The sequence below is a fragment of the Giraffa tippelskirchi genome, chromosome 8, assembly GCF_054371585.1.
Source record: "Giraffa tippelskirchi isolate mGirTip1 chromosome 8, T2T-mGirTip1v1.2.pri, whole genome shotgun sequence".
Taxonomy (NCBI): domain Eukaryota; kingdom Metazoa; phylum Chordata; class Mammalia; order Artiodactyla; family Giraffidae; genus Giraffa; species Giraffa tippelskirchi.
Window position 1 is genome coordinate 7,746,801 of NC_137282.1, and position 27,898 is coordinate 7,774,698.

Genomic DNA, 27,898 nt, shown 5'->3' on the forward strand with positions numbered 1-27,898 from the left:
AATTGGCTAGAAATGTGTGTGTGTGTATATGTACAGTGACCTGGCTCCAGAAAGAATGTGTGTCTTTTGAAAATGACAGCTGGGTGCCGGTGGTTGGAGCCTTGAGGCCCTGCCGATCTGTTATCCTGGAAAATGTGAAGACCCTGTGACGGGGAACCGACAGGCCTGGATGGCCCATGAGATGGTGCGTGGGAAGGAGCGGGGCAAAGCCAGCCAGAGATTCCCGTCTAGAAGAGGAGGACGGTTATGCTATTCAGAGAAGCCAGAAAACCAAGAGGAAGAGGAATCGCAACAAGATTGACTTGCCCCCCTGCGCCGAAATGTAATGGAAACACATCCTCTTCATTTCTCCATAACCAAATGTGAGACCGCACCTTCTGGAAAGTTCAGGAAAGGACGGCCTCCAGCTTGCCCGAGTGGAGTCTCAGTCCCTTTGGATGATCCACTCTCTTGAGTAAATGCTCACCACACACCCCCCTCCTCCCACCCCATCTTCATTTCCTCTGAGAGGCATGTAGGTGCCGGGTGTTGAAATTGGCTACTTTGCCGGGGATCTTGATAATCTCATAAAGGTTGTGGGTGGTGGTGGTTTAGTCGCTAAGTCCTGTCCGACTCTTGTGACCCCATAGACAGTAGCCTGCCGGACTCCTCTATCCAGCAAGAATTCCCCAGGCAAGAATACTGCAGTGGGTTGCCATTTCCTTCTCCAGGGGATCTTCCTGACCCAGGGACTGAACCTGCATCTCTTGCTTCTCCTGTACTGCAGGAGGATTCTTTACTGCTGAACCACCAGGGAACTGTCATGAAAGTTAAATTGATTGTCAAGTATATGACCCTAAAAACTACAAAAGGAATGAGTAGTTTATTTATTCTGCAGAACATGGAACCAAGAATAGCCAGGAAGCTCCTGAAAAAGAACAACAGGGAAAACAGGAAAATATTATAAAACCCTCTCACTGAATCAGACCCATAAATAGACACACAGACCAAGGAACAGACTAGAAAATGTAGATAAAGATCCATTTGCATGTGAGACTTAGTTTCTAATGAAAGAGGCATCTCAAGTCAACGGGAGAAAAATACACGTTGCAATAGAGGGTTTAAGGATACCTGGACGGCCATGTGGAAAAAGATAAAATTAGATCCCTTCTTCACATGGTACACCGAGATTCGTTCCAAACGGATCAGAGATTTAAATGTGAAGAATCAAGCCCTCCAGCTACTAGAAGAATTCCTCTGTAACTTACCAATGAGAAAACTTTCCTGGAGCTTAAAAGCCAGAGGCAATGAGAGAAAAGATTAACAAATCTGATTACATGAAAAAAAGTTTGCATGGCAAAAGTACCATAAATAAATTATAACAAGCCAGGAAAAAGTATTATAGACAAAGGGTTATTATCCATGATATAAAAGTAGCATCTAAATTAAAAAAGAAAAAGTTCAACAAATCTATAGACACATAGACGAGAGAAGTCACAGGGGGTAAAATCCAAATGGGCCTGACCCATATGAAAAGATTCTCAACCTTGCCTACAATAAGAAAAATGCCAATTAAAACTCATTGAGATACTATTTCTCACCCAGCAGAATGATAAAAGCAGAATGTTTGACCACATATTCTGTTGGCCAAACTGTGGAGAAACGGACTTTCTCATGAGTTGCTGGTGGGAATTTTTCGCAAAATCGTCTGATTTCTATGGAGGGGAACTTGGCAGTATCTATGCAAATTACACACGCATTTATCCTCTGAACTGTTGTTTCTGCTTTTAGGTATTTGTCCCAAAGATAGTGCTGCTGCTGCTGCTAAGTCACTTCAGCCGTGTCCGACTCTGTGCGACCCCAAAGACGGCAGCCCACCAGGCTCCTCCGTCCCTGGGATTCTCCAGGCAAGAACATTGGAGTGGGTTGCCATTTCCTTCTCCAGTGCATGAAAGTGAAAAGTAAAAGTGAAGTCGTTCAGCCGTGTCCGACTCTGTGCGACCCCAAAGACGGCAGCCCACCAGGCTCCTCCGTCCCTGGGATTCTCCAGGCAAGAACATTGGAGTGGGTTGCCATTTCCTTCTCCAGTGCATGAAAGTGAAAAGTAAAAGTGAAGTCGTTCAGTCGTGTCCGACTCTTCACGACCCCGTGGACTGCAGCCCGCCAGGCTCCTCTGTCCATGGGATTTCCCAAGCAAGAGTACTGGAGTGGGGTGCCAGTTCCTCCTCCAGGGGATCTTCCCGACCCGAGTATTGAACCAGTGACTCTTACATCTCTCGCACTGGCAAGCAGATTCTTTACGATCGCACCCTCTGTAGGGAAGGTAGGGGACAGATGAACACAGCCGATCATAGGTTGACAACTGTTGAAACTGAGTGATGAGAATAGGAAGACTTCTATCTTCTTCTACTTTTGCATGTGTTTGGAACTTTCCATAATATACGATTGTTCTTGAAAGACTCAAAAGCTGACTATTATCCTCCTCCTCTGCATTCCTCCCACAACAAGCTGAACCGTACCGGAGGCAAATGAGTGGTCAGAAACCACACATGAGGGATTATAATGGAGAAAAGCAACTGACATATTTCCAAAATATTATCTCCATTTCAGAGCATTTATTTTTGATGGAAGATGATAAGTTCCATTTTACATGTGTTGAGTTTGAGACTCCCAGTTCTAAGAGGAGTTGAAATGCAAGACTTTAGGCTAGAAGATGTATTAGGGCTGACATCACCAGTCAAAAAAGTGTGGGCAGGGAAGAAAAACAGGAACTTGAGGTAAAGCCTCTTCCTTCCCTCCTTCATTCACTGATTCATCCAAAAATACATGAGAAAAATACTTATTAAGTATTAGAGCTTGGGGATGAAAATACGAAAGGTTGGGGTTCATTGAGGAAGAAAGGCACTTAAAGACATGAAAGCATTAAATTTTATCATTAAGGATCCAAGAGGTACAGTAAGGGCACAGAAGATCTTCTAAGTTTGCCTAAAGAAATCAGAGAAATGCTCGTGTTTAGAAGGCCAGAGGAAAAAGGGAAGCTGAGACTAGCAGCCACATCTCAGTCCTGAAACTAATGAATCTATTGAGGGACTTCCGTGAAAATGTTTTTCTTCCTACTAAAAGGAAGGTCCTTTTCTGCTCACTTCCTTCCTTGCTGCTTCCTGCTTTTGAATACAGTGTGAGGCCATGATACTTGGTGCAATTGCAGCCATCTTGTGACTAGTGGCCAACAACATGAGGACAAAAGGTCAATATACTGAGCATATCTAAACGGGCCTGGGTCCTTGATTATGTTGCTGAACTGCTCAACAAGCCCTAAATCAACTGGTCTGGAAGAGGTTCAATTCACATGGGTATAATTCACATCTCCTGGGATATTGTTATTTCTGATAAAATGCTAAAGTGATTTTCTCATTAAATATACAACAAGTAAGCTGTGTTTGAGAGACTAGTCTCCTACTCGGCTGTCAGTTACATATCTAGAGATGTTTAAGCAAACACTCTGACCTTTCTGAGTCTGGCTTAGGTCCATTAGTTTAACATTTTATCATCCAAAAATATACTTCTACCAAAAATGAACCATGTCTGCCAGAGAGCCTCTCTCTCACAGCAAAATTATAATAAAGCTTTTACATGTGCATCTTCCTTACAGTCTGAAAAGTTTTTACATACAGACTATATAAACACTGGGCTTCCCTAGTGGCTAAGATGATGAAGAGTCTGCCTGTAATGTGCGAGAACTAGGTTTGATCCCTGGGTTGGGAAGATGCCATGGAGAAGGGACTAGCAACCCACTCCATTATTCTTGCCTGGAGAATCCCATGGACAGAGGAGCCTGGTGGGCCACACACAGTCCATGGGGTCACAGAGAGTCAGACACGAGTGAGTGACTAACACACACATACACATATAAACATTACAGAGTCACTAAACACAAGTTTATGTGATGCAAATAATACAGAAGTATAGATAATAGTAAGGGATAGTCCTCCATGGAATTCCGATTCCCAAAGATAATAACAGTTCTGTGGTGTGTGTCTTCCGGGCATCTGCTATTCATTCATTCATTTGACCTTTCATTCATTCATTCAACATTTATTGATCACCTAGAGAGTCTCAAGCTGAGGGCAGGGGATACAACTGTGGAAGAGATAAACCTATTCTTTAATTCATGGATCTTACGCAAACATAAATACCAACTCTCATATTAATCAGGAAGCTGGCCCCGATCAGTCTTTCTTGCCCAGCTGCAGATTCACCGAGGAAGAGTAAAGCCCCTCTTTGCCCGCTCCCATCGGAGGAAAGAAGGATGGGGTGTGCTGGCCGCTCCCCACCTTTCCACTCCACTGCTCCACACTAACCATCCCCAGACCCACTACGGGACCAGGTCTGACGGTCCTGGGGAGAAGAATGGAGGAGATCAAGGCAGCCCGGCTGGGGGAGGAGGGGGGATAGAAATTAGAGAAGGGGGTCCCTTGGTCCTGAGAGAAGGGAGGAGGCTTGCAGGCTGTTGGAGGTCACAGTGACCAGCCCTCCTGTGCCCAGGGCTCCATTGGGGCCTGGCTTCAAGATGGATGGGGAGGCAGATACTGGTGTCCACTGGGGGCCTGGTGCAAGGCCTCCTGCCCCAGCCGGGGATCAAAGACTTTGCCTTTGAAATGGACTCTAGAGGTCAGGCACAGGGGGCCCAGCTGGGACCAGGAAGTTTAAGGACAGAGCTGCTTCCTGAAATCCTCTGGACGGATCAACACCCCGGGACTCCTGCACAGCCCCAAGGCAATGGAAACAGACCCTGCTCTTCCCGTTGCTCTGGTCAGTGGAGACTGGAGCCGGAGGTAATCTGATTGAGGAACAAAAAACAAAACATTTCCTGCATCCAAGTGGCGTGAAGCAAAGTTATACACACACAAGTACCCAAGCTCATGAAATTCCTTAACTTCATTTATTAGCTCCCCATTCTGCACCAGCATTCCTTTTTACAATACAGAAGCTGCAACTAGACCAGAAGCCTCTTTCCTGTCTTGACAGAGCTTGTCCCTGGTTTGGCTGGCGCTCTGCAGCCTGCAGTAAGGATGCTGAGGTGCTTTATTTGGAAACGAGCCGAGCTCGCACCCTTTACAAAGCCTCCGCTGCTGGGCAGTGTTAGGGCGGTGTGGGGCAGCTTGGGGTGGCCGACCACCTCCAGAAGATGCAAATTTCCACAGAGCACACCAGGGTCCTTTAGGGGACCACAGGCCACTAAAGCGATCAGGGTAGGGATGGGATTGAGTCCCCCCATCCTCAGTAAAAGTAGTTCTGCTTTCAAAACAAACCAAAACAGCACAGATAAACTGATGTTACTGAGGTGTAATTACAAGCCATAAATTGTACCCATTTAAGTGAGAAGTTCAGTGAGTGGTGACAAGAAACATCACCCCACGATCCACGTGCAGAGCCACTTTCATTACCCCTGAAATGGGCTGGCTTCCCTCAGCCACTTTGCAGTCAGCCCCCGGCCCCTGCCCCAGGGAAACAGATTTCCCTTCTGTCACCACCGACTGGCTTCAGCGTTTCTAAATTTCCGTGTCGGTGGAATCAGGCAGTGGGCACTCTGCTGTCTAGCTTCTTTCACTCAGCAAAATCATTCTGAACCTCACCCATGGTCAGTGTGTATCAGAGCTGGCTCCTGTTTGTAGCTGAGTGTGTTCCACTGTAGGCATGCACACCAGCTTGCTAGCTTGCTCATCTGTTGCAGGTCATGTGGTGTGTTTCCAGTTTTTGTCAATGACGAATAAAGCAATGTGACTCTGCTCTGGCATGGTGCTTTTTTTTTTTTTAATTAATTAATTTATTAGGCTGCACCAGGTCTGAATTGCAGCATGTGGGATCTAGTTCCCTGACCAGGGATTGAACCCAGACCCCTTGAACTGGGAGTGAGGAGTCTTGGCTACAGACCACCAGGGATGTCTCTGGAATGGTTTATATGCTTGGATTTGTGTGCTCTTTGGTTGGAAAAAGCATTTGGCATCTAGAAAGAAAAGAAAGCAGGAAGGAGTAGAGAGAGGGAAGGAGAAAGGAAGGGAGGTGACAGTGGGGGAAGGAAAGAGGGAACCCACAAGTGAAACAGAGAAAGCTTCGTCTTTGAATCCACAGACAGAGCTGGGCTTGGAAGCTGGATTTGCTTCTAGCTACATCAGCCTGAGTAAATGACTGCACCTTTTGGTAGTAGGGAACTGTCCGTTGTATGATTTGTAAAATGACACTACCCCACAGGGTTACTGAGGGGCTCAGCTCCAGGGAGAGCTGGTGCTTTTGCCAGAAGAAAGCTGCGGGCCGGGAGAGCTCTCTGGTCTGCTCAGCTCCGCAGACCAGACGTACATGTGCAATTCCCAATCAGTGTCCCTTTTAGAGCTGCCTGTGCCTTTAGATGATTTAGCCCAAGTGCCTCTTGTCTGCTTGAAACCAGAGACCACAGACTTTCGGTCATTTCTAATCATGTGCTAAATAACTCTTTTTGAATTGATTAGCTATTCACAGCCCTCTGTATCCTGAGTTAGCTTTAGCCTTGTTGGGGATGTTAGATAAAATGAAGAGAGTTTGAATGCTGCTTGGTTAGTAAGGGAAAGTTCCCACCAGCTAACTGCTTGGAAGTTTCTAGAAAAACAGTCTCATCAGACACTGCGGCCAAGTTAATGAACTTCGCTCAGCTCTGGGAAAGGCAGCAGCTTTGTCTAAGCTTGTGCCACAGGTTCTAAAGAGCTGTGCTGTCAACTATCCGTGGGAGCCAGAGAAAACACGGTGCTGAAACATGCAGGTACTTGACAAATAACCACCTGGGAGAACGGAGATTAGAAAGGTCACGTCAGGTCACGTCAAGTCTGATGGGGATGGAGACCCAGGCTGAGTGAGAAGATGGGACATGCGGTGATGCCGCCTCTGGTTCTTGCAAATCCTGCTGAGGGGGTGGTTTCTTCATCTGTAATGAAGGGCTTGCACCGGGCAGCTTCCAGCCCTGACATCCTATAATCTTGGGATACTGATTAATCCATGGACATGAGGTGCTGGGAACCTGGTGACGCTCACCGAACCCCGCATGAGGTTAACTCTTACAAAAGTGCGAGCTGGGAGGATTTGGGAGGCAAAAGGACAGACGATGAGGCTGGGGCAGGTGTGGGGGGCTGGGGAGTAAGTAGTTCAGTTTTTGGTCTGCTGTGTCCCAGGTAAATGTCAGCATTGCCATCTGCATTCTTGAAGGAGCCTGGGACGCAAGTCTGGAGCCCGAATGGAGAGGTCCCAGCCTGAGGGAGGGTCAGGGGTCATGGGCAAGTCAGTTTCAACTGATATTTGTTGAGCTCCGAGGGGTGCAAATGTTCTTCCATTCAATCAACAAGCATTTATTTAGCGTCTATTATGTGCCCAGCGCCCCACTCTGCAGGGTGGGAGGGTCTAAAAGAAAGGAGACACAATCTCCCATCAAATTCAGCAGAACATGAAGCTGTGGGCCAATGGGAAGGGCTGTGGATTTGGGGTTCTCTTCTGAGACCCTAGTGATTCAGCTGTCAAATGGAGAGTTCATTGGAAAGACCAATATTTTAAAGTACATAAAAGGTTTCATAAAAGCCTAAATGACATAAAGTATATAACAGGCTTCATAAACGCATGGAGCCTGCTCTACACAAAGTCAGGTCCGTGTCTTCAACGATGTCAGCAGGCCAGCCAAGCACAGTAAACCTGCCCCCCCCCCCCAGATTGTTCCACCACGGGGAAAGGTCACCAAGAAAGCAGCCAGGTGAATGCAAAAGGAGGAATATTTTGATTTAGGAGTTTGAGTGAGTTTTATTCCCAAACCAGGATCTGGGGCTTTCTGACCCTTCCCATCTTTAAAAAAAATGTTATTTATTTTTAATGGAAGGATAATTGCTTTCCACTAGCATGTTGGTTTCTGCCATACATCCGCATGAATCAGCCACAGCTATACATATGTCGCCTCCCTCTTGAAGCTCCCTCCCACCTCCCACCCCATCCCGCCCCTCTAGGTTGTTGCAGAGCCCGGTTTGAGCTCTCCGAGTTGTACAGCAAATTCCCACTGGCTCTCTCTTTTACAGATGGTAGTGGATATGTTTCCATGCTACTCTCTCCATTCGCTCCACCCTCTCCTTCCCACCTCTGGGTCCACAAGTCTGTTCTCTCTGTCTGCGTCTCCATGACCTTTCTCATCTTTCAGCTGCTTCATACTCCGGGTACTAATGCCTGGTCCACCGAGCGTTGTGCCCTTCACCCAGTCTCCTTGCCACCAGGCGAGGCAGTGAGGGCAGGGAGGGAGCAGGGACAATGAGCTGTCTGCACGGGGCTCAGGACATCGTCACTGGAACACCAGGCTACCAAACACAGGATGTGACTGTTAAGCTGTGCGGAGGGAGGGAGAGTGGTGTGTGCGGAGGTGCCCTCCCCCTGTCCTGGGCCAGTGTCAGGCCCAGGCTGGGGGACAGGAGATGACCAGCCACTTCGCAGGGTGCTGGAGAGGGCAGAGCAGCCCCCGGTGGGGGGCAAGGCTCGAGCCATCCTGGAAAGGAGGCCGCCCTCACCCTCCAGACTGTACAGGAGGGAAGCAGGGCTCCCTGGAGACTCAGCCACAGAGGTGAGGACGTGTGTGCAGACGGACCGTGGGCTGGAAGGCTTACAGGAGGGAAGCAGGTGTCCCGGCAGGGTACGTGCTCCTCTGGGGAGTCCTGTGTGTGCAGACGTCCCGAAGAGGATCTCCGAGTCCATCTCGACAGGCACCTGAGGAAGAGCCAGCCCTTCGTCCCCTTGCCCTTGTGGTTTTGATGTGGAAGGTCACAAGACACCCCAGAAGCAGCCTCTGTTGCCTTTGGGCCCCTCCCAGAACCCTGACTCTAGTGCAACTATAGCAACGCAGTCCCTCTGTGTTCTTTTTTTTTTAAACTTTTTATTTTATATTGAAGTATAATTGATTAACAGGGTTGTGATTCCCTGGCGGCTCAGTTGGTAAAGAGTCTGCCTGCAATGTGGGAGATCTGGGTTCGATCCCTAGGTTAGGAAGATCCCCTGGAGGAGGGCATGGCAACCCACTCCAGTATGCTTGCTTGGAGAATCCCCATGGACAGAGGAGCCTGATGGGCTACAGTCCAGGGGTCCCAAGAGTGGGACACGACTGAGTGACTAACCACAGCGCACATAGTTGATTAACAGTGTTGTGATAGTTTCAGGTATACAGCAAATTGATTCAGTTATACATTTACATGGATCTGTTCTTTTCCAAATTCTTTTCCTATTTACCTTGTTACATAATATTGAGCAGAGTTCCCTGTGTTAACAGTAGGTCCTTGTTGGTTATCAGTCCAGGATCTCAGAAAAAGAATAGAGGCGCAGAGTGCAAGAAATGTTAAACAAAGACCTAGAAGAATTAAAGAACAAACAAACAGAGATGAACAATACAACAACTGAAATGAAAAATATACTAGAAGGAATCAAGGGCAGAATAACGGAGGCAGGAGGACAGATAAGTGACCTAGAAGACCGAATGGTGGAAATCTCTGCCACAAAACAGAATAAAGAAAAAAGAAATGAAAAGAAATGAAGGCAGTCTTTTGACGGTTCTCAGGGGGCGGGGCACACCGGGCATGTCTCCTCTGCTCCCTGTCCCTCTACTGGTAGAAGTTTGAGGTTTGGGGATTTTTTTTTTAAAGAGAGATGTGTTCAAATTAAGAGCAGCACTATTTACATCAGCTGAGACATGGAAGTAGATGAATGGATAAAAAGGAGGTAGTAGATAAATACAGTGAAATACTACTCAGCCATAAAAAAGAATGAAACAACGCCATTTACAGGAACATGGATGAACCTAGAGATTATCAAATATATGATATCCCATATGTGGAATCTAAAATACGACACAAATGAACTTAATTACAAAACAGAAACAGACTCACAGACACAGAAATCAGACTTATGGTTACCAGAGGGGAAATGAGAGGGGAAGAATAAATTAAGAGTTTGGGATTAAAAGATTTTATATATAATCAAGACTATTATATGTAAAATAAACAGCAAGGATTTACTGTATGGCACAGGGAACTGTTGAATATCTTGTAAAAAATCATAATGGAAAAGACTCTGATAAAGAATATATACTTATGAATCACTTTGCTGTGCCCCTGAAACTAATGCAACATTGTAAATCTTCAATAAAAAGATACAATAAAATGAATAAGTGAGTTAAGTGAAGTCACTCAGTGGTGTCTGAATCTTTGCGACCCCATAGACTGTAGCCCACCAGGCTCCTCAGCCCATGGAATTTTCCAGGCAAGAATACTGGAGTGGGTTGCCATCTCCTTATCCAGGGGATCTTCCTGACCCAGGGATAGAACCCAGGTCTCCCTCATTGCAGGCAGAGGATTTAACATCTGAGCCACTAGGGAAGCCCCTTATAAAATGAATAAATAAATAAAAATAAGAGCTGCCCATGAAGCCTTCTCTTTTCTCAGATGTTCTAGGAACTGCCTTTGAAAAAGACTCAGAATGGATTTACTCATTGAGTACTTATGGCATGTGAAATGCCATGCATCATTAGAAGGCTACAGAAATGAAGATGATTTTGGTGATGCTTGTAATCTGGTAAAGGAGACAGACTTATACGTAAATTAGCAGCGTCAGGCAGACAGCAGTCTTACTACCATGGAGGATACAAAGAGACTTCTTCCTTCTGGGAGGATGAAGCAGGTTGGAGTGGATGGTGGGGCCATGGGTATTGCAGGGGGCAGGGGGGTTTCTATCTGGAGCCAAGCTCCGATGAGGGGGACTGTAGGGAACTGAATATCTGGGTGTGGTCAGAGTCATCCTTGGGCGGAGCTTGTGGTGGAAGGGGAGAGAGAGAGGGAGCTTTGGGTAGCAGGCTGACTGTTTGGACTCCATTCTCTGTGAAAGAAGGAGCAGGGAATGTTTTCTAAAATGGGAACAAGGCTGTCAGGATGGAGTGGGCCTGGAGCAGGGAGGCCCGTCGGGTGTTACCGCGAGTCCAGGAGGGAGGGGAGGTGACTCTGAGCCCAAGGGACTGTGTCCTCCGGGTCCGGGTCGCTCCACATCCTTCTAAGTGGGGCCTCAGGGAGCCGAGTGTGTCCACGTTGGAGACACGGAGGCTCCATCCACGCCGAGAGGACCACTGGGCACAGCACATCCAAGGACACATGGGGGGTCATACGACACACATTCTTCTGGGATTGTGCTACAACCTGGGGTCTGCAGTCACAACCCTTTCTTCTAGATGCTTCAGTTAAGGGGGAGAGGAAGACCAGAGAATAAGCCAGACCCAAGGGTCGGGGGGCTTCCCTGGTGGCTCAGATGGTAAAGAACCTGCCTGCAATGTGGGAGACCCAGGTTCAGTCCCTGGGTGGGGAAGATCCCCTGGAGAAGGAAATGGCAAGTCACTTCAGTATTTTCGGAAATACTAGGAAATCCCATGGACAGAGGAGCCTGGCGGGCTACAGTCCATAGGGTTGCAAAGAGTCGGATGCGACTTAGTGACTAAACCAACCAACCACCGAGGCGGGGGTGAGCCACCAACACTCCAGAAGCCCAGTTGAGCAGTGGTGAAGCCTGGGCGTTTTAGATTTGATGAATGTTCTTCATGTCCTGGGCCGATTATGCTCCATCTTCCCCCTCCCACCCCCAGATCTGCCCTGTTAAGTGCCCGGAATGGGAGGGTGACTCTTGTTTTCTGCTCTAGAGTTGGGCTTGACCTGCGTTTAAGGAATCGGACCTCAGACACCTGCCCACAGGCTGTACCAAGTCTCTTCACTCATGTCCTCTGGGCACGATAAACTCTAGCCAGTGTACCACCTGCTTCCTGCCAGGACCCTGACACGGGTGCTATCTGTCCTCTCTACATGCTGCTAATCCTCAGGACCGCCCTGGGAGGCATTAGTTCCATTTTGTAGATCAAGAAAGTGAGGCGCAGGAAGGCCACCGGACCACACCTGTCCGAGGGGCAATTGTGAAGGCTCCAAGTTGGGAGGCGTGACACGTGAACATCCTGGCGACCTTGGCCACCGCAGGGAGGCCGGCTTCCTTGGACCCACAGTCAAGCCTGCATGAGTGAAAAATAAACTCCTACGTGTCAGCCAGGAGATGGGCTAGCTCACGACTCATCCTGAGCACCAGGCTTCTCTACGGTCACTTAGCCAGTAAATGGCAGGACCAGGATACAAACAGGATACGGACAGGAGGCAGGAATTAATTAGGAGGAAGAAAGCCCCACACAGCGCTTGGTCAAGTGAAACCAGAGCCCCGGGGAATTTTTGTTGCTCACTTTTCCCACAGCTGTTCTATCCTTACTAATGCCACCATCTATAACGTTAGGACCTTACACTTCTTGAGAGCTTCTTGTTTGCCAAGAAATGCGCTAAAGGCTTTACCTTAGCTGGAGTTCTGCTGAGATGTGCACTGTTATTATCCACGTTTTTCATTTGAGGGAACTGAGCTCAGAGATGTAAAGTAATTTTCCAAGTTCATATGGGCGGTAAGCATCAACCCTGGGGTTTTCACTTGGACCATGTGACATTACTTTCTACTGCCTCCCAAGACCACGGCCGGTGCCAACAAGGAAAGGTGGTGTGAAAATGCAAACACACACAAACACCGAACCACTTGTGATGGAAGGGAGCAGATCCAGTGAACCCTGGATGTCGGAAACATCCCCCCAGGCTCCAGCCACGGCATCTGAGCATGTGCTCTCACCAGCCGAGACAAAGTTTTCCATCAATGGCTTTGAGCTGCTCTGAAAAACCCCATTCCTGCTCCTGCACTTGACTTGGTTTCTGTTTTGCAAGCCCAGTGGGGGAACTCGCTTGTTGGAGCTTGCTAACCACGGTAGCCTCCTCAGTCCTGGCAACCACAGGATCTTCGTTGTGGTGGGACAATCATACCCCAGCGACTGTAAGTGCCTTGTGCAAAGCATTCTTCTGGGAGACAATTAAACCTGGCTACGAGTGGGCCCGACCTGGCTGGTGTCCAGCATCCAAGCGCCCATTCCCACAGGAGTGACATTAGCCACAGTGCCCACCACACCTCACGCTCATACTCTGCGGTACCATTTTTCCTCTATGATCTTCTTTACTTCTGTATCAGTCTTCCATTTGGTGTATATAATTACACGCATGCTAGCAAGAAATTCATGTTAGGGAAGTAAGGATGTATAATTGTTTAATGAGATTATTTAAGATTAAGTTCCCTGAATAGAATGCAGTTTTTTTTAGGCATTCCCCGTCCCCATTTCTGCGTTTGTGGCACCGTCCAAGATATAAACAACATTCATATATCCAGGGACATTCTCAAGGCTTTTTTTTTTTAGCAGTCCGTTGGGGGCAACTGGCATGGTACTATTTCTTTTCCTACCAAAAGTTCCCCTCTCTCCCAGGGAAAAAAGATTTTGAATATGGGAGGAAACGTCCTTTTTAACATGTGGTATGGTGAAGTGTGTGTGTTTGTGTGTGTGTTTGTGTGTGTGTGTGTGTGTGTGTGTGTGTGTGTGTGTGTGCGAGCGCTCAGTCATGTCTGACTCTTTGCTATCCCATGGACTGTAGCCTGCCAGGCTACAGCGGAATTCTCCAGGCAAGCATACTGGGATGGGTTGCCATTTCTTCCTCCAGGGGATCTTCCTGACCCAGGGATTGAACCCACATCTCCGGCGTTGGCAGGCAGATTCTTTACCACTGAGCCACCTGGGAATCCCATAACTGACATACAACACTGTTTAAAGTATACAACATAATGATCTGATTTATATGTGTTGCATGTTGATTACCAAGTAAGTTTATTTAACATCCATTTTCTCACATAGGTGCCAGAAAAAGAACAAAAATGTTTTCTTCCTTCTGATGAGAATTCTTAGGATTTACTCTCTTAGCAACTTTCGAGTAAACCGCACGGCAGTGTTAACCATAGCCATCATGTTAACCATTGCATCCAAGTACTTATTCAACTTTTAACTTGAATTTCGTACCTTTTGGTCACTTTCATCCAGTTCTACCTCCCTCGACTCCTACCTCTAGTAACCACAAATCTAACCTCTTTTTCTGAGTTTTGGCTTTTGTTTTTATTTTAGATTCCACATGTAAGTGAGGTCATAAGGCTATTTGTCTCTCTGTCTGACACTTCACAGGCATAACGCCTTCAAGGTCCATCCATGTCATCCCAAATGGCAGGATTTCTTTCTTTTTGGTGGCTGAACGATATTCCACTGTTTAATTACCACATTTTGTTTACCAATTCATTTGTCAAGAGACATTTTGTTTCCATATCTTGACTGTTACAAATAATCTTGCCAGTGACTGTACTTTTGAGAAAGCAAGGGAAATTCTCAGCAGTCAAAATGAAGAGAGCCCAGGAAAGCACAGGTTCTGACAGTGTCTGTGCATAGACCCCAGGAAGGTATTTATGGCCTCGGTTTCTGAGAGCCATGGATATGAGTGGCCCCATGGAGTAAAGACCCTGGTGCTGGGAAAGATTGAAGGCGGGAGGAGAAGGGATGACAGAGGATGAGATGGTGGATGGCGTCACCGACTCAATGGACAGGAGTTTGAGTAAGCTCTGGGAGTTAGTGATGGACAGGGAAGCCTGGCGTGCTGCAGTCCATGGGGTTGCAAAGAGTCGGACATGACTGAGCAACTGAACCGAACTGAACAGATGGAGTAAAGAGACAAGGCCTCGGGTCTGTGCAGGTTGGGGAGTTGGAAATAAGACTCCTCACATATATACACCACCCTCAGCATAAAGGTGGACCTGAACGGCTCTGTACCAGCAAAGACACGACAAAGAAACTCATCTGCTTTGACCCTGATTCTAGATAAGGGGGGAATGTCCTCTGAGAGTGTATAACCACGGCCTTCCCTCAATGGGTTTAAGGAATGAATTTGAGCCATCTGGGCTGTCCAGGAACTCCAGGGCTGGGAACTTTAACTTCCAGAGGTCTTGGGTTAAGGGCACCTGGAAGAATGAAAGGTAAAATCTTTTCGGAGGTTTGCACACTCAGCCAAAGCTTTGTATGATTCCATAAATTCAGCTCGGTAAGTAGGACACAAGCTCATAGACCCAGTTAAAAACGCAGGAGATAACAAGCTTCCGAACAGGAGACAGCAGGACCAGCAATGAGAGGGCAGACCCCCAGATACTGGCAAGTCCCTGGGAGAACTGAAAGTGGGCATTTCACAGCGTTTAAAGAAGCAAAGGGCTTCCCCAGTGGCTCAGTGGTAAAGAACTCTCCTGCCAAGCAGGAGACACAGGTTCAATCCCCGAGTTGGGAAGATCCCCCAGAGAAGGGCATGGCCACCCACTCCAGTATTCTTACCTGGGAAATCCCATGGACAGAGGAGCCCGGTGGGCTAGAGTCCATGGGGTCGCAAAAGAGTCAGACATGACTTAGCAACTAAACAGCAACAACAATAACATAGAAGTGAAAGAGGGAATCAAAAAAAGAAGCAAGAAATAAAATAATACCAAACAGACCAGACAGATTTGAAAAAAAGACCAGTACCTTAAAAGCAAAATAAAACCATGATAATAACAGAAATTAAAACTCAATGGATAGGTTAAGAGGTAGCTCAGTCAAAGCTGGAAGAATTGGAAGATTCTTAAGTAAAAGATTGCATAATCTTTTCCTGGCCCTGGATAATTCAGTCTTCCATTTTTTTAATTGAAGTATAGTTGAATTGCAATGTTGTGTTAAGCACTGCTGTACAGCGAAGTGACTCAGTTATAAGTATATGTACAGCCTTCTGTCTTTGTGTATGTTTCAGCATCCAACCTGATCCGACTCCTCTTGAGGCTGGAGTCCTAGAGAGATCTGATGTCATGTGGGACAGAAAGACGTCCAGTCTTTACGTCAAGGTCAAAAGAACAACTCCCAGCCTGGCGTTTCCACTGACCACTCAGGGCCTGTAGGTCACAGCCAAAGAAGGAAGGAAGGCTCGGACTTTTAAATGAAAGTTTTCTTTTGTAAAGCTACTGAGAAAGGTTTTCAGAAGCCAGCCACACAATTTTCTACTTAGGAAATAATATTTTCCTCTTAACTGTGCAAAGTCATTTTGGCTCATCTTTGGGGACTTAACCTTATTAACCAATGAACAGCTGAAAGTCGATGTGTGTGCAACTGTTTAATGCTGAAATCTGCTCAAAGATATGAGTGCGTTTGTATAAAAAACTTAAAATAAGACTTTATTTTGCCTCAGTAAGATGCTTAATTTCGTTGTAAACATAGGAGACAGGAAGAGTTGTGAACAGAGAAATACCCAGAGATCTTCCCCAGAACGCAACACAGAGAGACAAAGAAATGAAAAGCATGTGAGAGAAAGAAAGAAACATGATAACGGACGGAATGTGTCTGTGTGTGTTCAGTTGCTCCGTCATGTCTGACTTTGTCAGCATGGACTGTAGCCCACCAGGCTCCTCTGTCTATGGGATTCTCCAGGCAAGAATACTAGAGTGGGTTGCCATTTCCTGCTCCAGGAAGGACAGAATGATAAGGTTTAAATCTCAGTGAATCGGAATTCCATAAAAAGAAAAAGAAAAATCAAACATCAAAAGGCAAGAAATTTTCCTGAGTTGATGAAAGATGGTGATTCTTGTTTAAGATGTGAAGCAGAGGGTGACAGTAATCCCAAACTGTATGTTAAAACATTTACACAAACATATCTGGATTCATCGCTGGTGCTGTTTTCTTGTTTCTCTCTGATGCAGACGTGGGGCTGGGGTTCTCTCCGCGTCAGAAAAGGGAAGAAGTTAGTGGCAGAGGTAACAGGACAGAGAGGTAACTCTGAGGATGTCAGGACCCCGGGAAAGATGCTCTGAAAGGTCTCAGAGAGGGTACCAAGCTGAAGGTATGTTCATATGGGTTGACAGATGAGGTAACGGGTGAGGTTCAGTGAGGGGGAGGAATTGCAGGACTATAATTTAGTAAGGGTTTTCTGGAACCCCAGTGCTAGAGTGGATTAAGTAGTTATGGTCTCGTGGCAAGTTCATGGGAAAGAGCCAGAGGGAAAATTAACTTGTATTTGACATGAAACACATACTCTCTGGGTATTCATCAGAGTAAATTATACGCAGTGGAGAAGTTTAAAAGCACTTCCTCCGCCCCCCCACCTTAATGAATATGTACTGTTGGATCACATTGGACTGCCCTCCTGGTTTTAGTAAACAGTCAACAGCTTCTGATGCCTATAATCTAGTGTTTAGTTGTCTCTACTTATGATTAAATGGAAGGGGAATACACATTACCATAATCCCTAGGAATTGCACAATATTTCCCACCAACCCTTGGTTCCCTGCTCCTTAGCACAATGTGGGATTCCAGCCAGGCTGGCAGGCGAGGCCGCGGGAGAGCGCAGTGGGAAGTAGGCTTGACCTTGGGGGAACCAAGGAGTCGTGTGAGCTGCCAGGCTGCCCAGCGGGAGTGGAAATGGCCAGCTGCCTGGAAAGGTGTGGGCGTGCTGGGCGGAGATGCTGAGGTGGGCATCGCTCCTCTTATGTGGCCCTGAGAACACAGGGAGGGGGCTGCCCACAGCACCTGGGATGATGTGCTAAGCCCCCAGCTCGCTGGGGGATGCTGGGGACCCATGGCCGCTAAGGGTGGGGTGGCTCGGGCTGGAAGCACTGCGGGGAGAACCGTGGCCTTGGCTTCCTCCTTTCCTCCCGAGTCTACCTTGACTTTTCCTTCAGCCATTCACGCAGCAACAACACAGAAAACCCTAAGGCAAGGCCTATATTTGCACGATGAAAAGAGCCAGAAGGTCCCAAGAGGGCTTCTTAATGTGTGTGTGTGTTGAGGGGTTGGGGAGCACTGCCATATACTCTGCTTATCCTCACAGCACAGCTGGGAGGCAGGTAGAGCAGGTGTGATTATCCACATTTCAGAAAAAGGCCCTGGAGAGGTGAGATCACGTACTGAAGGTCAGTGGCCAAGCAGGGGCCAGGTTCCAGGTCTCCTGACTCTTAGTCAAGGAGTCATTCCATCCAGATCTAGAAGCATCCTAATTAGCACAGGGGAGTTAATGAAGATTTAGAGGCAGGGATCTGATGTTAACTTCTACCCCCTTGACTGTGCTTGGATAAGCCAGCCAATATTCACAAGTGACTACCTAATCCAAGTGATGATAGAAAAGAGTCATGTTAATGTCCCGATTTTGACTAGTTTGGTCCTAAAGCTCTAACCAGGTGGTTTCTGAAAACATTTACCATTCTGTGTGCACAGACTTGCAAAGTTGGTAGTGGCCCTCAAAATGCCATCCATTCTGCTGATGCAAGAGTATCTGACAGCAACAGGTGTGGCCAGTATCATCACAAATGTAGGCGCATCATATTATGACCCTGAAACCCCCCAGATGTTTTGGTCCCAAGTCTGAACTAAAGAGAAACGAGTTTGGGAAGGTCAGAGCGTGATGGAGAGACCCAGAGCAGCAGGTGGTACCACAAACCCTTTTCCCATGACCTGGTTCTTACTTCTCCGTGTCCACATACACTACTGGCTTCTACTTCCGCTAGAAGTTCAGAGAAGAGGCAAAAAGGCCAGCCTCTCACCCACGTCTAGGACAGTATTGCTGTGTTACCTTCCTACCCAAGTCAGGTTTGAAGGGAAGGCGCCCTCCAACTCCTGCTAACCCAAGCATCCTCTCCGCCTCTCCCTACCACATCTGAAATGCCTACTAGCAGAGGTACTAATATATGCCCAGGTTGCAGGGGGTGAAGGGGTGTGCAGAGAAAAGGAACCACTGAAAATAAACTTGATAGGGGGAGTTATTGTAGTTTGTTAATTGTCTCCTTAGAAGGTAGAAAGTAATCAAACAAGTTTTTAATGAATTTCCGCCATAGACTCAGTGCCACAGTGGACACTGACGGGCCACAGAAACCCCTGGAAGGGGCTGCGATCCAATTAGAGTGTGACTATGTTACAGGTTCCTTCAATGGATAACCCCAAACCACATACAGCAGCTTCCCTGGTGACTCAGATGGTTAAGAATCTGCCTGCAATGCAGGAGACCTAGGTTCAATTCTTGGGTTGGGAAGATTCCCTGGAGAAAGAAATGGCTACCCACTTCAGTACTCTTGCCTGGAGAATGCCACGGACAGAGGAGTCTGGCAGGCTGCAGTCCATGGGGTCTCAAAGAGTCGGGACATGACTGAGCGATTAACACTTCAAACCACATACAACAAGGCATTAGGATGTGCAGTGGAGACCAAGGGAACAGTAGAGATCAAAGCTGGCTTCCCGGTACCCTGGGATGTCTTCATGGAAATGTTTCTAAGACACCAAAGTGTCACACCTTCCACTAGACTGGAGGGCAAGGACTAACAGGACAATGGACAGGTCACTGGGAGTTGGTGGGATGCTATACATTTGTCCAGAGTCAACCTTGCCTGCCTCCATCAGATGTAGTTAGGACTGGAAGGAGGCAGTCTGGATAAATTTGCGTGGGTGAATCCTGAACAGGCAAAGACCCTAAACTTTTTGCCTTAAACACACACACACACACACATACACACACATGCACACCCATCTTCAAACTCTTTGGAAGCCCAGCGATGGTGACGTTTCCTTGTCTGCTTGCCTGTCTTGTATGGCGCATAGATGCACTGGACCTGAGTCACGGACCTCTTGGTAAATGAGAATGCAAAGGTGAGGGACTGAAGCTAGGCAGGGCTTCTCCGCCTCAGTGCTGACCTTGGGGCCAGGCCATCTTTGCCTTGAGGTCTACAGGATGCTCAGCATCATCCCTGGCCTCTGTCTACTCCCTGCTCCTAGCACCACCCTCCCCTTTCCTCCCATCCCCCTCCCCCCGCCCCAGTCAGAACAATCACCTGTATCCCCAGCCTTGCCGGACGTCTGCCCTGCTCCAGAGAAGGGGACACCACCCTAGGTGGCCACAGTATGGTGTCCACAGCACGTGGCTGTCCCTTCTCATTGTTCATCACCTTTGAATCCCTGGACAAAGCCGCTTGGCCTCATCAGGTGGTATTTCTTGAAACTTGAAGGGAATTTAGAGTTGATCAGAATCCAGGCTCTCCTTTACAGACAAAGGCCTAGTGGGGAGCTTCATCTTCAGGGTGGTGGACCTCGACGAACCCTTCAGCATGTTCACTGCATGATCATTTAGATCTCTGGCCAATAGCCCAGCCAGCCAGCCCTCCCGGGGCTGAAGTTTACCACGTGGTAAGAAGTCACACTCAGGGGACTTCCCTGGCAGTCTAGTGGTTAAGACTCTGAGCTTCCAGTGCAGAAGGCACGGGTTCAATCCCTAGTGGGGGAAGTAAGATCTCACGTGCCACTCCCCCCCCAATTTTTTTTTTTTAAGTAGAGCTTGGAGCCCACCTTCCCTGAGGGTATCCAACAGGCCCTTGTTGGGAGTGGGTTATCAGATTGTGCGTTTTGTGTTGGACATAGACCTAGAAAACTAAACTCAGATAATTTATTCCAAGTTAGTGGGGAGGAAAAGCTGGCGGTTAGGGAGGAGCTGGGCAGGAATGGTTCTGGCCAAGGGGAAGCATGGAAATGCCGGTGGCCAGGACTCTGTGGGTGTGTGAAGTGCCCACGTCTGGCCTCTGTGGGATGCGATTGTCGAGCGGAGCTGCAGGGCAGGGAGCAGACTGAACAGCCTTCGGCGCTGTCCTGACGGCCTTGAATTTACTCCTGTAGGCAACAGGGAGGACAGGGTTCAGGAGAGCCAGTTCAAGGCAGGAGGATTAGCTGGGATGGCTCTGCAGTGGGGGCAGGGGCACACGGAGGAAGGGAGAGGGTCAGGAAACACACTTGAGGGTCTCAGCAAGGGGCAAGGACAACACTCAGTGTCCAGGGGGGCCTTCCAGCAAGACAGCGGGCAGAAGGAGTGGGGGTGGCACTGGGCACCCCTGAATGTCTGTGGGACTTCACGTGGGCCTTCCAGATGTGGGGGGGCACATCCAGGTTGGAGGATGGGGTTGGAAACAGTGCATCGGGAGGAGGTGGTGGGTACCTGTCACTGGGATTGGGTGACATTTGCAGGGGGAGCATGGGTCAGAGGAGGGGGTGCATCGAGGCTACACGTTTACACACCAGTGAATCGAAAGGAAACCTCTCTCCAGAAACTACCTTCCTGGGCAGTCCGGCCATTCCACTGGAAGTCATCAACCCCTTCCAGTCCATGATGGGTTCCTTTGTGAAACAGGAACAGTGGGTGGAATTGCCCAGGCAACTTATCAGCTTTGTTTCTCAACTGCCCAAACCGTTCACAGACTTTTATTTCCCACCACCAGAGACTCTCCCATAGGCACCAGAATGCTGGCTGGCACGCTGGCCCGGGTTCCAGGATCCTTCTAATGAACTGTGAACCTAACATTTGTGGACAACATTGTGCAACTTCTAAGGTCTGTGGTCTGATGGTTTCATCCACAGCTTAATCGTCTGTGTAGACCCTTAAGATCTAGATTATAGCTTTCAGAGGTTGTTGGTGGTTTACTGAAAGCCAAAGGAGAGTTCCCTTTTGCCATGTATTTGCAGTTCTGTGTATTTGCATTAGGGAAGATTTGCTTTGAATCGCCCCCTCTGCATGTAATTTCCTCTGATGAGTACCTATAGTGTCTGTGTTTCACATGAAACATGACTGATATTTCCCCCTGGCTGTTTCCCATGAACTTGACCCTCTTGTTACATGGAGACCGTAGTACTGGCTGGAGCCCTTCTCAGCGTCTTCTCGGCTCATCAGTCATTTCAGTCCTTTTGGCAGTAACCACACCTCAGTCACTCAGCTCTTCAATGCTGAATCAGATTCCTATTCCTTGGGGGAAAAGATGGTTTAAACAATGAGCTTTTTCTAAAACATTTGTGCTTTGTTTCACATTCCTATTTTCTTTTTTTTTTTTTTTGGAAGAAAAATTTATTTTATTGAAGTATAGATGATTTACAATGTTGTGTTAATTTCTGCTGTACAGCAAAGTGAATCAGTTATACATATACATACGTCGTTTTTCATCTTCTTTTCCATTATGGTTTGTCGCAGAATACTGAAAAGAGTTTCCTGTGCTATATAGTAAGAACTTGTTGTTTTTCCATCCTGTATGTAATATTAATAGTTTGCAGCTGCTAATCTCAAACTTCCAGTCTGTCCCTCCCCCACTCCTGACTGACTCCCCTGGTGACCCCAAGTCTGTTCTCTAGTCTGTCTGTGTTTCGTAGATAAGTTTTCTTGTGTCATTTTTTAGATTCCACATGCAAGTGTCTTTCTCCTTCTGACTTACTGAGTATGATAAATCCCTAGGTCCATCCATGTTGCTGGAAATGGCACTATTTCATTCTTTATGGCTGAGTAGAATTCCGTTGCATAGATATATATTTAAAGAGTCAGACACGACAGAAGTGACTCAGCGTGCGTGCACATCTTTATCCATTCATCGGTTGATGGATATTAGGTTCTTTCCATGTCTTGGCTGTTGTGAATAGTGCTGCTATGAACATTGGGGAGCATATATCTTTTGAAGTAGTTTTGTCTTGATACATACCCAAGAGTGGAATTGCTGAATCATATGCTAATTTTGTTTTTAGTGTTCTGAGGAACCTCTGTACTGTTCTCCATAGTGGCTGCACCAATTTACATTCCTACCAACAGTGTGGTGGTGGTTTAGTCACCAAGTCCTGTCTGACTTTTGTGACCCCGTGGACTGTAGCCCACCAGGCTCCTCTGTCCATGGGATCCTCCAGACAAGATTATTGGAGCGGGTTGCCATTTCCTTCTCCAGCGTAGGAAGGCTTTCTTTTCTCCACACTCTCTCCAGCATTTATTGTTTGTAGACTTTCTGATGACGGCCCTTCTGAATGGTGTGAGGTGATACCACACCACTGTTTTAGTGTGCTGCTGCTAAGTCGCTTCAGTCGTGTCCGACTCTGTGCGACCCCATAGACGACAGCCCACCAGGCTCCGCCGTCCCCGGGATTCTCCAGGTAAGAACACTGGAGTGGGTTGCCATTTCCTTCTCCAATGCATGAAAGGGAAAAGTGAAAGTGAAGTTGCTCAGTCATGTCCGACTCCTAGTGACCCCATGGACTACAGCCCGCCAGGCTCCTCCGTCCATGGGGTTTTCCAGGCAAGAGGACTGGAGTGGGGTACCATCGCCTTCTCTGTGTTTTAGTGTAGCTTTGATTTGCATTTCTTTGATAATTAGCGATATTGAGCATTGTTTCATGTGCCTGTTGGGAAATTATGTCTTTTTTCAAGAAAAATCTATTTAGGTCTTCTGCCTATTTTTTTATTGGGTTGTTTGTAAAAATGTTCTATATAATTAATTATACAAGCCTGGAAGAAGGCTTAGAAAGATATACATCAGATTGTTAACATTTATTACCTTGATGGGGATCCTGTGGGACTCTAGGAAAAAAGACGGGATTTTTTTAAAAAAAACTATTTTGGCCACAAGGCATGTGGGATCTTAGTTACTTGACCAGGAATTGAACCTGCACCCTCTGTATTGGCAGTGCAGAGTCTTAACCACTGCACTGCCGGGGGAGTCCCAAGACTGGATATTTTTAAAAGGAAGATGTCTATAGTTATAATTTAGCATGTGCACACAGTTAAAAGGAAGCAAGAATGATCAGCAGGATGTTGCTAGCATATCTCTTAGGTGGAGTGGGATTTCAGGTGAAAAGTAGAGAAAGCATATATATATATATATATATATATATATATATATATATATATATATATGTATATTCACACTGGCCACCTATTGTAGTCGTATTAGTGCTTTTTTGTATAATTTTTTGCTTCTTTCCTTAAGCTTTACATTTTCTCTCTTTATTGATGAAAAATTAGAGTTCAGAGCTGAAGGTAGGACTCAGAGGTTAGAAGGTGCCTTCAGGTGGTCTGGGTGGCAGTGGTCCCGGGCCCTGCCGGCCTCAGGTGGTACTCACTGGAGAAGGATGTAGTCCCTGGAGTATGACAACACAGAGATTTTCTGTTTAAGAATGAAGCACTACCCAGCTCTTCTCTGTGCATGCTGGACAGTCATGCCTGGGTTGTGGGGGGTATACAAGCTGGTATTCCTCAAATGTCAGCCTAGTAGGGTTCTGGAAACCTAGGTCTATGCTTTATGAAATCCTTACCAGTTTCTTACAGCAAAATACAACCGTGTGAGAATGTCAGAGTGCTAAGCACTACAATTCATGGTAATATGGGGAAGGGTCTCAGCTAGGAGACTGAGGTTCTAATTTTGTTGTCGCTTAGTTGCTCAGTCATGTCTGACTCTTTGGGACCCATGGACTGTAACCCGCCAGGCTCCTCTGTCCATGAGATTCTCCAGGCAAGAATACTGGAGTGGGTTGCCAGGCCCTCCTCCAGGGGACCCTCTTGATCCAGGGATTGAACCTGCATCTCCTGTATTGGCAGGCAGATTCTTTACCACTGAGCCACCATGGAAGCCCCTGGCAAGGAGACTGAGGTTCTAATTTTAGTTCTCTACCAATTAGCCCTGTAGGATCCTTGCAAATCATTTCTGCCCTTTGGGGTTCAATTTTCCAATCTATATAAACGTGGTTGAAGATTAGTGCTTCTCACACTGCAGGGTTTAGACATATCTTGCGAGCTCTGAGTTCTCTGTGAGAATTGTTTTTTAAAAATCAAGCTTGCAGAAAAGTCACAAGAGTAAGATAAGAACACACCCTTTACTTCCACTCACTAATTAATAGCCTTTGCTCTTCTATTAATTTTTTCACATTGATGAAATTCATGTAAGGTTTTCCCTGGATCCTTCTGCCGCCCCTTCTAACCAAGGGCTGCCCAGCCCCGAGCCTAGGCATCTGTCCGCGTTTATCTTTCCTTTGGGGACAGGCAGGATTGCTCTCATTTCCAGGGGGTACCCAGAAAAGGACCGAAGAGGTCTCTACAACATCCACATCAAGTAAAGGCCAAATGATGCCATGGGGCCCCCTGTAAATAGTGGTTGTCTGGTAATTTTAACGGGAAAGGAGCGGGCCTGTCAGACCCAGGAAAACCCTCTCCCTAGAGCTATTAGCGTATTCACATCACCAGTAGCAATTTATTTCGAGCAAAATAACATCGTCTGGCAAACTAATGTTATAAGTTAAATTGCATGGGCTTGGAAGTAATATTTTTGTTGACTTGGTACATCTGTTTTATTATACTTCTTCAAGAGCTACAAGTATAAGGAATTTATCTGTATAATAATGTTGGTGCAGACTACCATAAAAATAAAACTGGGGACACAAAAGAATATGTTTCCGGGGCACATTACACATTAGTCCTGTTTGTAAACAGTGAGCTGGAAGGTTCAAGTTCAGAAGCTGTGCCTCCAGGGGTGCCTTGGGGAGAGGAGAGGGGGGAAGAATAAGGCAGTTGACATAAGTGGGTTCCTTTATCCCATTTCGGTACATTGGAATTCTGGGTAAGATCTAGTTCAGAAAAAAGGAGTTTGGGTACCACCAATCTAGATTATTCCTAAAAACCCTTTGAGCTTTAGCAACCAAAACCCATTTACTTTCCTGACAATGAAAATTATTGTCATTGTTTGGACTCCTCTTTATATCGCACTGTCTTGAATGTGTGTGACGTAAAGTTTTGTGGGTATGCACGTGTTATTCAGGGCTCTCCAGAGAAACAGAACCAAAATGGATTTTCCTGGGGATTTCTCTGATGGTCCAGGGGTTAAGAATCTGCCTTGCAGTGCAGAGGACTCGGGTTCTATCCCTGGTCAGGGAGCTAAGAGCCCACATGCCGTGGAGCAGCTAAGCCTCCCTGCCGCAGCTAGAGAGTCCAGGCAGCTGAGCCTCCCTGCCGCAGCTAGAGCGTCCAGGCAGCTGAGCCTCCCTGCCGCAACTAGAGAGTCCAGGCAGCTGAGCCTCCCTGCCGCAACTAGAGCGTCCAGGCAGCTGAGCCTCCCTGCCGCAACTAGAGTCCAGGCAGCTGAGCCTCCCTGCCGCAACTAGAGCGTCCAGGCAGCTGAGCCTCCCTGCCGCAACTAGAGCGTCCAGGCAGCTGAGCCTCCCTGCCGCAACTACAGCGTCCAGGCAGCTGAGCCTCCCTGCCGCAACTAGAGCGTCCAGGCAGCTGAGCCTCCCTGCCGCAGCTAGAGCGTCCAGGCAGCTGAGCCTCCCTGCCGCAGCTAGAGAGTCCAGGCAGCTGAGCCTCCCTGGCGCAACTAGAGTCCAGGCAGCTGAGCCTCCCTGCCGCAACTAGAGTCCAGGCAGCTGAGCCTCCCTGCCTCAACTAGAGAGTCCAGGCAGCTGAGCCTCCCTGCCGCAACTAGAGTCCAGGCAGCTGAGCCTCCCTGCCTCAACTAGAGAGTCCAGGCAGCTGAGCCTCCCTGCCGCAACTAGAGTCCAGGCAGCTGAGCCTCCCTGCCGCAACTAGAGTCCAGGCAGCTGAGCCTCCCTGCCGCAACTAGAGTCCAGGCAGCTGAGCCTCCCTGGCGCAACTAGAGTCCAGGCAGCTGAGCCTCCCTGCCGCAACTAGAGTCCAGGCAGCTGAGCCTCCCTGGCGCAACTAGAGTCCAGGCAGCTGAGCCTCCCTGCCTCAACTAGAGAGTCCAGGCAGCTGAGCCTCCCTGCCGCAACTAGAGTCCAGGCAGCTGAGCCTCCCTGCCTCAACTAGAGAGTCCAGGCAGCTGAGCCTCCCTGCCGCAACTAGAGTCCAGGCAGCTGAGCCTCCCTGCCGCAACTAGAGTCCAGGCAGCTGAGCCTCCCTGCCGCAGTTAGAGAGTCCAGGCAGCTGAGCCTCCCTGCCGCAGTTAGAGAGTCCAGGCAGCTGAGCCTCCCTGCCGCAGCTAGAGAGTCCAGGCAGCTGAGCCTCCCTGCCGCAACTAGAGTCCAGGCAGCTGAGCCTCCCTGCCGCAACTAGAGCGTCCAGGCAGCTGAGCCTCCCTGCCGCAACTAGAGCGTCCAGGCAGCTGAGTCTCCCTGCCGCAACTAGAGTCCAGGCAGCTGAGCCTCCCTGCCGCAACTAGAGAGTCCAGGCAGCTGAGCCTCCCTGCCGCAACTAGAGCGTCCAGGCAGCTGAGCCTCCCTGCCGCAACTAGAGCGTCCAGGCAGCTGAGCCTCCCTGCCGCAACTAGAGCGTCCAGGCAGCTGAGCCTCCCTGCCGCAACTAGAGAGTCCAGGCAGCTGAGCCTCCCTGCCGCAACTAGAGAGTCCAGGCAGCTGAGCCTCCCTGCCGCAACTAGAGCGTCCAGGCAGCTGAGCCTCCCTGCCTCAACTAGAGCGTCCAGGCAGCTGAGCCTCCCTGCCGCAACTAGAGCGTCCAGGCAGCTGAGCCTCCCTGCCGCAACTAGAGCGTCCAGGCAGCTGAGCCTCCCTGCCGCAACTAGAGCGTCCAGGCAGCTGAGCCTCCCTGCCGCAACTAGAGCGTCCAGGCAGCTGAGCCTCCCTGCCGCAACTAGAGCGTCCAGGCAGCTAAGCCTCCCTGCCACAACTAGAGAGTCCAGGCACCACAGCGAGAATCCCGCCAGCCACAGTTAAGACCCAGTGCAGCCAAATAAGCAAAAAATAAAGCTTAAAAAAAGTGAATTATTCACCCTGAATGTAGTATCCGGGTCTTAATCATTGCACTTAAAAAAAGATAAAAGAAAGATGTTGCTTGCCAGATCCGTGAACAAAGCGTGTCGCAGCCATCAAGCCATTACATTACAGCCAGCCCAACGGTGAGCCCTAGGCAATCAGGATGGGAAAAAATGCTGCAGTCACCCCAACAGCGCATCCTAAGGCGACTCAGGATGAGAAACCACAGGATGCTGGCTCCAGACACTAAGGTGCATACCAAGGAGTGATTTCCATGAGCCCAGAGTCTGCATCTTCCCATACATAGAAAAGCACCAAATTCATTAACTTGATATCTCTGGTTTTCTTTAATTAACAATGATCTTTTGATGTTCTGACTATTTGATTTTTGCTGCAAAATCC

At 48.0% G+C, this 27,898-nt stretch overlaps 1 long non-coding RNA gene across 1 annotated transcript in view; it reads left to right on the forward strand.

Moving 5' to 3' along the window:
- The first annotated feature begins 22,559 nt into the window (after positions 1 to 22,559).
- Positions 22,560 to 27,898, forward strand: part of LOC145516982 (uncharacterized) — a 49,374-nt gene continuing 44,035 nt past the window's right edge. Inside the window, exon 1 of the long non-coding RNA XR_014061889.1 lies at positions 22,560 to 22,933. This is a non-coding gene — a long non-coding RNA (uncharacterized LOC145516982). The remainder of the gene's footprint in view (positions 22,934 to 27,898) is intronic.